The sequence below is a fragment of the Aegilops tauschii genome, chromosome 7 (assembly GCF_002575655.3).
Source record: "Aegilops tauschii subsp. strangulata cultivar AL8/78 chromosome 7, Aet v6.0, whole genome shotgun sequence".
Taxonomy (NCBI): Eukaryota; Viridiplantae; Streptophyta; class Magnoliopsida; order Poales; family Poaceae; genus Aegilops; species Aegilops tauschii.
The window spans coordinates 121,543,039-121,553,386 of record NC_053041.3 but is presented as its reverse complement, the minus strand read 5'-3'; the positions used below and the strand labels follow the sequence as shown (position 1 = coordinate 121,553,386).

The 10,348-nt window shown below is 47.3% G+C and overlaps 2 pseudogenes; both read right to left on the bottom strand.

Moving 5' to 3' along the window:
* Nucleotides 1-4,703: 4,703 nt before the first annotated feature.
* On the bottom strand, nucleotides 4,704-5,297 carry LOC109737600 (uncharacterized; annotated as a pseudogene).
* A 180-nt stretch (nucleotides 5,298-5,477) lies between these two features.
* LOC109737599 (putative F-box protein At3g10240) lies at nucleotides 5,478-6,816 on the bottom strand (annotated as a pseudogene).
* Nucleotides 6,817-10,348: the final 3,532 nt, after the last annotated feature.

Sequence of the window (10,348 nt, the reverse complement as noted above, 5' to 3'; positions counted from 1 at the left end):
CGCACTGAACCAGGGAGTAATCATCCACACGTGTTTGCCAGGTGTTCATAACGTCTTGGTTTGCTGGGACGGGTGCTTCACCTAGCGGTGCTTCCAGGACATATGCTTTCTTGGGAGCTATGAGGATGATCCTCAAGTTCCGGACCCAGTCCGTATAGTTGCTACCATCGTCTTTCAGCTTGGTTTTCTCTAGGAACGCGTTGAAGTTGAGGTTGACATTAGCGTGGGCCATTTGATCTACAAGACATATTGTAAAGGTTTTACACTAAGTTCATGATAATTAAGTTCATGTAATCAAATTATTAATGAACTCCCACTCAGACAGACATCCCTCTAGTCATCTAAGTGATACATGATCCGAGTCAACTAGGCCGTGTCCGATCATCACGTGAGACGGACTAGTCATCATCAGTGAACATCTTCATGTTGATCGTATCTTCTATACGACTGATGCTCGACCTTTCGGTCTCTTGTGTTCCGAGGCCATGTCTGTACATGCCAGGCTCGTCAAGTCAATCTAAGTGTATTGCGTGTGTAAATCTAGCTTACAGCCGTTGTATGCGAACGTTAGATCCTATCACACCCGATCATCACGTGGTGCTTCGGAACAACGAACCTTCGCAACGGTGCACAGTTAGGGGGAACACTTGCTTGAAGTTTTAGCGAGGGATCATCTTATTTATGCTACCGTCGTTCTAAGCAAATAAGATGTAAAACATGATAAACATCACATGCAATCAAATAGTGACATGATATGGCCAATATCATTTTGCTCCTTTTGATCTCCATCTTCGGGACGGCATGATCATCATCGTCACCGGCATGACACCATGATCTCCATCATCATGATCTCCATCATCGTGTCTTCATGAAGTTGTCTCGCCAACTATTACTTCTACTACTATGGCTAACGGTTAGCAATAAAGTAAAGTAATTACATGACGTTCGAGTTGACACGTAGGTCATAAATAAATTAAGACAACTCCTATGGCTCCTGCCGGTTGTCATACTCATCGACATGCAAGTCGTGATTCCTATTACAAGAACATGATCAATCTCATACATCACATATATCATTCATCACATCCTTCTGGCCATATCACATCACATGACACTTGCTGCAAAAACAAGTTAGATGTCCTCTAATTGTTGTTACAAATTTTTACGTGGCTACTATAGGTTTCTAGCAAGAACGTTTCTTACCTACGCCAAAACCACAACGTGATATGCCAATTTATATTTACCCTTCATAAGGACCCTTTTCATCGAATCCGATCCAATTTATATTTACCCTTCATAAGGACACCTTATGCAACTAGTGCATGTCAGTCGGTGGAACCTGTCTCACGTAAGCGTACGTGTAAGGTCGGTCCGGGCCGCTTCATCCCACGATGCCGCCGAATCAAGATAAGACTACTAACGACAAGTAAATTGACAAAATCAACGCCCACAACAACTTGTGTTCTACTCGTGCATAGAAACTACGCATAGACCTAGCTCATGATGCCACTGTTGGGGATCGTTGCAGAAATTAAAAAATTTCTACGCATCACCAAGATCAATCTATGGAGTTTACTAGCAACAAGAGGGGAGTGCATCTTCATACCTTTGAAGATCGCGATGCGGAAGCGTTGCAAGAACGCGGTTAGAGGAGTCGTACATGTAGCGATTCAGATCGCGGCAGAATCCGATCCAAGCACCGAACAACGGTGCCTCCGCGTTCAACACACGTGCAGCCCGGTGACGTCTCCCGCGCCTTGATCCAGCAAGGAGGAGGGAGAGGTTGAGGAAGAAGGCTCAAACAGCAGCACGACGGCGTGGTGGTGGTGGAGTGGCAGTTCTCCGGCAGGGCTTCGCCAAGCCCACGCGGAGGAGGAGAGGTGTTGGGGAGGGGAGGAGCTGCGCCTTGGGTGTGGTGCGGCTGCCCTCCCACCCCCCCTCTATTTATAGGGGCAAGGGAGAGGGGGGCCGACCCCCTCCAGATGGATCTAGAGGGGGGCGGCGGCCAAGGGGGGAAGGCTTGCCCCCCAAGCCAAGGGGGGCGCCCCCTCCAGGGTTTCCCATATATAAATCTTCGTCTCCGGACCATTCCGGAACTCCTCGTGACGTCCGGGATCTCATCTGGGACTTTGAACAACATTTGGTAATCACATACAAACCTTCCTTATAACCCTAGCTTCATCGAACCTTAAGTTTGTAGACCCTACGGGTTCGGGAATCATGCAGACATGACCGAGACACCTCTCTAGCCAATAACCAATAGCGGGATTTGGATACCCATGTTGGCTGCCACACGTTCCACGATGATCTCATCGGATGAACCACGATGTCGAGGATTCAAGCAATCCCGTATACAATTCCCTTTGTCAATCGATACGTTACTTGCCCGAGATTCGATCATCGGTATCCCAATACCTCGTTCAATCTCGTTACCGGCAAGTCACTTTACTCGTTCCGTAATGCATGATCCCGTGCCCAACTACTTGGTCACATTGAGCTCATTATGATGATGCATTACCGAGTGGGCCCAGAGATACCTCTCCGTCATACGGTGTGACAAATCCCAGTCTCGATCCGTGCCAACCCAACAGACACTTTCGGAGATACCTGTAGTGCACCTTTATAGCCACCCCAGTTACGTTGTGACGTTTGGTACACCCAAAGCATTCCTACGGCATCCGGGAGTTGCACGATCTCATGGTCTAAGGAAATGATACTTGACATTAGAAAAGCTTTAGCAAATGAACTACACGATCTAGTGTTATGCTTAGGATTGGGTCTTGTCCATCACATCATTCTCCTAATGATGTGATCCCGTTATCAATGACATCCAATGTCCATGGTCAGGAAACCGTAACCATCTATTGATCAACGAGCTAGTCAACTAGAGGCTCACTAGGGACATGTTGTGGTCTATGTATTCACACATGTATTACGATTTCCGGATAACACAATTATAGCATGAACAATTGACAATTATCATGAACAAGGAAATATAATAATAACCATTTTATTATTGCCTCTAGGGCATATTTCCAACAGATTTTGGATTTCTGAAGACTTTGAAAGTGAAGAAATTGTTGTGACCTTGAAGATTAGGTATCCATTCGAGGAACATGAAGCGTGAAGACTTTTGTTTTCGTAGTTTCATTTTCTCTTTCTTGAGTCATAGGAAACACCGTACTATTAAAGGGGGTCGAGGAAATACTAAGGAAAAATTTCCATGTGATCCTCAACTCAAAATCCTACACCTACCAATCCCTTCGAGTGAACCATTGGAAATCTCATACAGTTCAGTCAATTTCTTCAGTGACAGAGATGAAGTTCTTCTGGTCGCTGAGGAATTTGTTCTGACTGAGGAGTTAGGAATTCGCCAGTGCGGATTGCCTACACAGTGAGGAACATGATAGCCCTGAGGAATTTGATACTCAAATTTCCGACCGTTGTTGTGCTCCGCGCCAGCTGTCCCAAAATATCTACCCACCTAACAGTCATATCATTGAAGGGCATTTATGTCTTATCATGTCGGGCTGCTCCCTAGGCTATAAATAGCCGCCCCCTACAACCACTAGCTGGTTGGCTGCTCCGAGAGAAACTGACACTTGTCATTTGAGAGCAACCCATCCTCCGAGGACTTTGAGCGAAAATCATCAAGTGAGGAAACCCAAACCCAAACACCTACAAACCCAAAGTGATTGAGCATCACTGAAGAGATTGATCCTGCGTGGATCCGACGCTTGTTACCTTTGAAGACTGTACTTCTTCCAGACGGTTAGGCGTCATGGTCTAGAGCATCCAAGAGGAATTGAGGATCGCCGAGTGACCGAGTCTGTGAAGGTTTGGAAGTCACCTGAAGACTTACCACGAGTGATTGGGCGAGGTCTGTGTGACCTTAGCTCAAGGAGAATACAGTGAGGACTGTGTGTCCGGGACTGTGTGTCCTCAGGTTTAAATACCTAGCCGCTCCAACCAGACGTACAACTGAGACAGCAGTTGGAACTGGTCTACCAAATCATTGTCTTCACCAAGCTTACTGGTTCTAGTTCCTCAACTCTTTCATTTCCTCATAACTGTGTTGTACACTTGTTCTTATCTGTGTTTGAAGACTTTGACTGAAGACTTTCTCAATTTCCTCAGTTCAAATTCTTCAGTCTGTTTGTCTTCATCCTGTGTTATCCTGTGTTTACGCTTTCTGTACTCTGTGCTTGCCTTCATTTCATCATGATGACCATGCTTGTGTTCTGTTATGTTTACTTTTGAGTACTTATTCCGCTGCAAGTAGTTCTTCACTAAGGAATTTCCTCACCCGCAAATTCCTCAGTGAAGAATTCATAAAAATCGCCTATTCACCCCCTTCTAGTCGATATAACGCACTTTCAACGGGGGTTGTAGCAGAGGTGGTCACCATCGTCACGCGGCCGCCTCCACTCCCTCCCCAGCCCCTCCATGGTTGCTGAAGCAGTGACAATGTTGCATGCCGGAGTGACCCAGACTGCATTTTCTAAAAGTATGTTTTCATTTTACTTTTTTTAAAGAGTGACCTTGAGTGCATTTTACTCTTCAATCAAAATCTTGAACTTGCAGCATGCATGCTTTTATTCCTTCCTTGAAGCTCAACCGATCAAATTCAGACGGTACACAAAACACAGGAGTGACTGTGTTGCCTACCGAGCGACCGAGCTCGGGTACCACTAGCTACTACTCTACAAGAACTTTAACACCATGTCATGCCTGTACACCTTTCCCGGCCGGACGATCTGCGACGGGAAGCTCGGGCGGTTCACGGCGTCGGGGAACCCCTGCGTCTCCACGTAGAGCGCGCCGTAGCGGCCATAGACCTTGCCGCCCTTCCCCCTCACCCCGCTCAGCCTGTTGGCGGTGTAGAACTGCACCCCGGGCTGGTCCGCCCACAGCTCCATCGCCCTGCCGGACGCGCCATCCCGGACCCCGCCGTCCATGACGTAGTTGATGTCATACCCATTGATGCCCCGGCTCAGGAGGCCGCCGATGCGCGAGCCCACGGCGGCCGGCATGCGGAAGTCGTAGGGCGTGCCGGCCACGGGTGCCAGGCGGCCTATCGGGATGAGCGCAGCGTCCACGGGCGTGTACCGGGGCGCGAAGCGGCGGACCTCCTCACCGAGGATGCTGCCGCTGCCGTGGCCGCCGAGGTTCTAGTAGGCGTGGTGCGCTAGGTTCACCGGTGTGGCCTTGCCCTGTGCCGTCGCGTTCATGCGCGCGCTCAGCGCGTGCGGCCTCGAGAATTAGTACGTCACATGCACGTCCACGTCGCCTGGAAACCGTGTTCAAGTTCAGCTACTTTGTTAAAATCGGTTATGTTTTGAAATAAAATGAGAAGGGAAGAGCTCCTCAATTCGATGAGAGAGGAAATTGCACAAAGGGTGTGGCTAGGTCTCAATGAAGTGACATAATATGCGAGAAGAAAAAAGGAAAAAACTGAATGAAAAAATTGCATGGATCTACCCCAATATCATCACACTGACTCTGCATGGAAGTCCATCCTCCAGTTTTCGAGATTCTGTTGTCCATTCTGCAAAACAGTGAATGTAAGGTAGACCTTCCAACAATTCTACAGGAGTGCATATAACTTTCTGATTATCCATGTTGTATGATAGTATCTTCTCCCTACCGGCAGTCAGGAAAATAAAATTACATTCTGGATGAATTGCAAACATTGAGTAGGACTTCCCGTTTTCGAGACGATCCCTTCCAAACAGTTCAAAGCAATTAACTACCCACTTTAGGGTCCATTGACCACTATCATAATTCTCAAGAACCCAAACAGAGAGTTGACCGCCATATCACTTCTCTATATGCCAAGCATACAAGTGTTCCTTAGACTGTCCAATGAAAGCACAATATCATCACACTGACTCTGCATGGAATTCCATCCTCCAGTTTCCGATGAGTAGATCATTTCCATGGACATGCCATAATTAGTGTTCAGGCGCGCAAACACAATGAAGCGGGATGGGGTGGCCGGGTCAAAACCCAAAATGTACTTGCCTTGGCTGGAACACGAAAGGTGGCCGGGCAGTTCTACAGGAGGCAACACAGTGCACTCCCGAGTAGCAGGATTGCAGACAACATAATCGAATTTTGCAACCTCAGGCCATCAGATAAACATCCACGGATCTAGATCTAGGCGATGATTCCAACCGCAGTCCCTAGCTAGGAGGGCGTGATCTCCAGCATTGGCAGAGGAGAAGGCCGGTGCTGCATTGTGTGACAGCGAAATGTCTATATGTGCTGCCCAAGAAAGGGAGATCGTCGAGGTTGACCACGGGAGCACCTTTCCGAGACAAATTCAGGAAACGCCAACCAGGGCGTGATTTGTTCCAACCGTGATCAAAGTAGAAGAAGCCAGACAAAGTCTGCGGCGACCTCTTGCGGATGTCGGGGTTGGAGCAGAGGGCGAGCCACCCTTTGGACACGCACTTGAAGCGGCACAGCGACATGTAGGGCACCCGTTACAGGATGTCGATGAGAGTGTCCTCCGGGAAGCTCGCCGCGGGCTGTTCCTCCTCCTGCCCATGCTTCTGTTTCTTCTTATGCTCCTTGTAAAATTTGTAGAGACAGTTCACTCAGATTCCGAGTAGAGTACCATCTCATAGACCTAAGATAGTTAGGAGGATTGGAGCAAACCTCAGACGCTAGGGGAATTACGTTGAGGCCGGGCAGCAACGGTAACGGCGGCCGGGGCGAAGAACGGGATGAGTTCTCGTCGTCCCCGTCTCCGTGGGCGGTCGCCGGCTCCCCGTACCCGTGCTCGCCCCCGCCTCTTCCTCCTGGCGGCATTGCCACCTCCGGTTCGGCGCCCTCGGTAGGGAACCATCACCGGCCGGCGGCGCAGGTGGGCTTGTCGAGGGTTTGGGGAGGGGCGGCGGCTGTTGTTTCGTCGTCGGGCTGTCACTGCGACCCCGTGAGAGAATAATGGGATCGTTAGACGGGCTTGGCTGGTGAGTGCGAATTTCAGCCCAGATAATGGAATTGTTCTGAGCCCAAATAGTAACTAGTCGAAGGCACTTTTTTTTTGCGAAATTAGTCGAAGGCATTTTTTTTTTGCGAAACTAGTCGAAGGCACTTGCTTTGCAAGTGTGCAATGTTCATTACAATTTCTATGCAAACAAGAAAATTTTAACTACAAGCAAGCACTTTTGTCTATGGAGTTTTAGCTTCACAACCTCTTGCCGAGTTACTGTGTTTCTGGACAAATTGATTTTTAAAAAAAATTCCAAAACATGTCAAAGAGTAATTTTGGTTAACACTTATTTTACAAACTCGAAGTTAATATTCTCAAACTGGTAAGTCACATCATGGGATCAAATTTTGTTCAAATGTAATCATCTCCTAGCATTCTCCATCACTGGGACATCAAATTAGGATTACTAATCTATGGATGGAGCATGTCCCACCATTGTTGAGTCTCTGATTCCGAATGAGTAAAGAACCCTCTTCATTCAGAAAAGGAATGTGTTCACTTCTGTTGATAGGATGTTTCTGTCGTATGTTAAAGCTGAAAAATGTTTGTATCTTGCACATACATGTGAAGCCTAAGTGCCTAACGGCTCTATATCATAAAAATTACATGTGCTCACTTCTGTTGCTGGATTTCTGTTATATGCTATAACTCATAAAGGAGTGGTAATCTATAGATTTAAGTATTGTATGTGCTAGAATCTAGCACCACGCAAATATATCTTTTGGTCTAGAACATTCACAAGGACAAGCTAATGCCTGAAACCTGTCATGTATATGTTCTTATTAGCTCTTCAATTTTCCTACTGTGCTGCTGGTTGTGCATTGTCACAGCTTGCACTGGACTCACCCTCATTCTTTTATAGTCACTATTCCTTTACAAACAGGCTTCCCTCTGATATGAAGTCATTTGCAGATCTATCCAGGTCGCGGAAATGCTTACGATGATAAGAATTCATTTTCATAGAACTTTTGTTTTCATCTAAAGGATCATTCTGCTTTCCAGCGACATATACTATTTCCCCACCAAACAAAACATCACAAAAACACATGGTATATCAAGGCAAAGATCGATAAGGATAATAGTTAGGCACCAGTAATAAAAAACACGCACATTGGTTCATCGAGTGAACATTTGTAATATCTTTGGCAGGAACATGGCCTTCCATATTGTGGATTTTACTGGATGGCTCGTGGTTATGACTTCGATTCTTGATTGTTATAAGCCAGGTCTTTTCAACCACAACCTACAGTATAAGCATTGCATGATTTTTTAGGTTGCTAAATCTGAGAAAATTAACTAAAGCATATACAAATTTACAAATAGCTATGAGTATGAACACAATGAGAACACGTGCTTTATGTTCAGATAGCACTGCCTTTTATGGTCTACCAACAGATAGCAGTTTGGACAAAAACACAAGCACCTTGCGTGCAAGAAAAGTAGAAAAAAATCAGCAAGCTACTACCAGACCAGTGGATAACTATAACTGTATTTCACGTCAACATTGGCAAGAAGAATCACTTGGCAACATTCTCATGAAAAAAATCGTCACAAAATTCCCAAAGTAACAGAAAAGGATGGCCAGCTTACTTGTGGTGAGCTGGCCGTAGAAGGATGTTCAGCTCCCGTGAGCCTAGACTCACCAGGAACTTCAAACCAAGTCAGAACCTGCAAGGAGACAGGGTGGATCTGCAATGTGGAGGTGGAGGTAATTCACATGTTCTGGAGGATTCCGGAAGATGGGACCCATCTGGCTGCCGTGTCCCTCCGCTCATTGATTTCCTTGCAAACATGGGCTCATGCATAGCTGCTTTTTGCAGGACGGCAGAGAGCTAGCAAATGTTTGCCGTTGGATGCGTGAGAACGAACGGCTAGCGTTTCAGGGATTCGCCGCATGTTTAACCGTTGGATGTGGCAAATACATGGTACGGGTTGTGTTTCTATGGCGGGAAAACCTAGGCCAAGCAAAATTTAAAAATTCCTGTACTATAGTAGTAGAAATTCGGAGAAGTTGAGTGCTGAGACTGGGAATCCTATTAATCAGGCGTGTCCAAGAATAGCAGGCAAACGCGCACCACCTCCTCGATCGCTCGCATCTTCTAAAATCCGTTTTTATTTTTCTACTATGTGTTTACTTCTTTTTTTAAGTTTTTCTTCTTCTTTTTCTTTTTTTCTCATTTTAAAATTCGGTTTAATTTTGTGAAATTCGCACACATTTTGAATTTATGAACAGTTTTCGAATTTATGGAATAACTCTTGAAAGTCATGAATATTTTCAAAATTTTGGAACAATATCTGAAATTCGTGAATATTTTTGGGGCGTGTTTGGTTGCCGTAGGCCACAGTAGCTGCATTGCATAGCCTTCTTAACTCAGCCTGGCTATGCAAATGCAACCTTAAATGCACCATCTGCACCGTCACCTTCCAGGAGTAGCCGGTGTTGTTCCTGAGCTTGAACTCCGTCGGCACCGCGACGAACTGCTTGGTGAAGTCCAGGGGCATGGGGATGCACTCAAGCTTCGGTGCAAGGATGACCTTGCAGAAGTGAGTCGGGCCATCCTCCTGATGGTAGTGGCCGTAGTTGCGGCGCTTGTTGCTGGGGGGCTCCTCCATGCTCTCGTCGTCTCCATCCTCAGGCGTCTTCGGGTCTTGCTCGGCGGTGGGCGGCAGTACAACCTCGTCGGGCATTGGGTGAAGGGGCTGCTTGCCCTTGTTGTCAACGGCCAGGAGCACCTCATTGCTCTCCTCGATTTGCACACAATTCATGGAGTCAGGCACAACACGGAGTTCATGGCTTATTGAAGAGCATGTAGTTAAAACGGCATGACTGTCTCTTCTCCTCCTCTGCATCGCCCCTATATTTACTCACCCTACCCAACACTACTTACCCACCCCCTCTCTTCTCTCACTGTCAACCTTCCTCCTCCCCATCGCCATGAGCTCTAGCTCCAGCTCCAACGCCAACCCCTTCCCTCGGGGTATTGGCTGGAGGGCCTTCTTTCTCGGGTGGTTGGCTGGTGACCACACCAAGTTCGAGAACACCATGGAGGTGTGCTCGAACTTAGGCTCCATGCCTGACATGCAGAAGGAATCTAATGCAGTGCTCATGAAGGCCATTGCAGAAGAGCTGAAGACGCTGATTCCTGACCCAGTGAAGGGCGCGATGGCAGTTGACATCATTCGCTGGGCCATGAATCAGGCCGTCTCCGACGACGCTAAACAGAGGAAGAAGTGGTGCAAGTACAAGAACTACTGGCTCCTAATGACCGCCGTGCCGCAGTGTACTGGGAGACGGCTATCGCGCCGCCCGCGGTAATCGGTGGGGAGCCCAAGGAGGAGAAAGAAGCG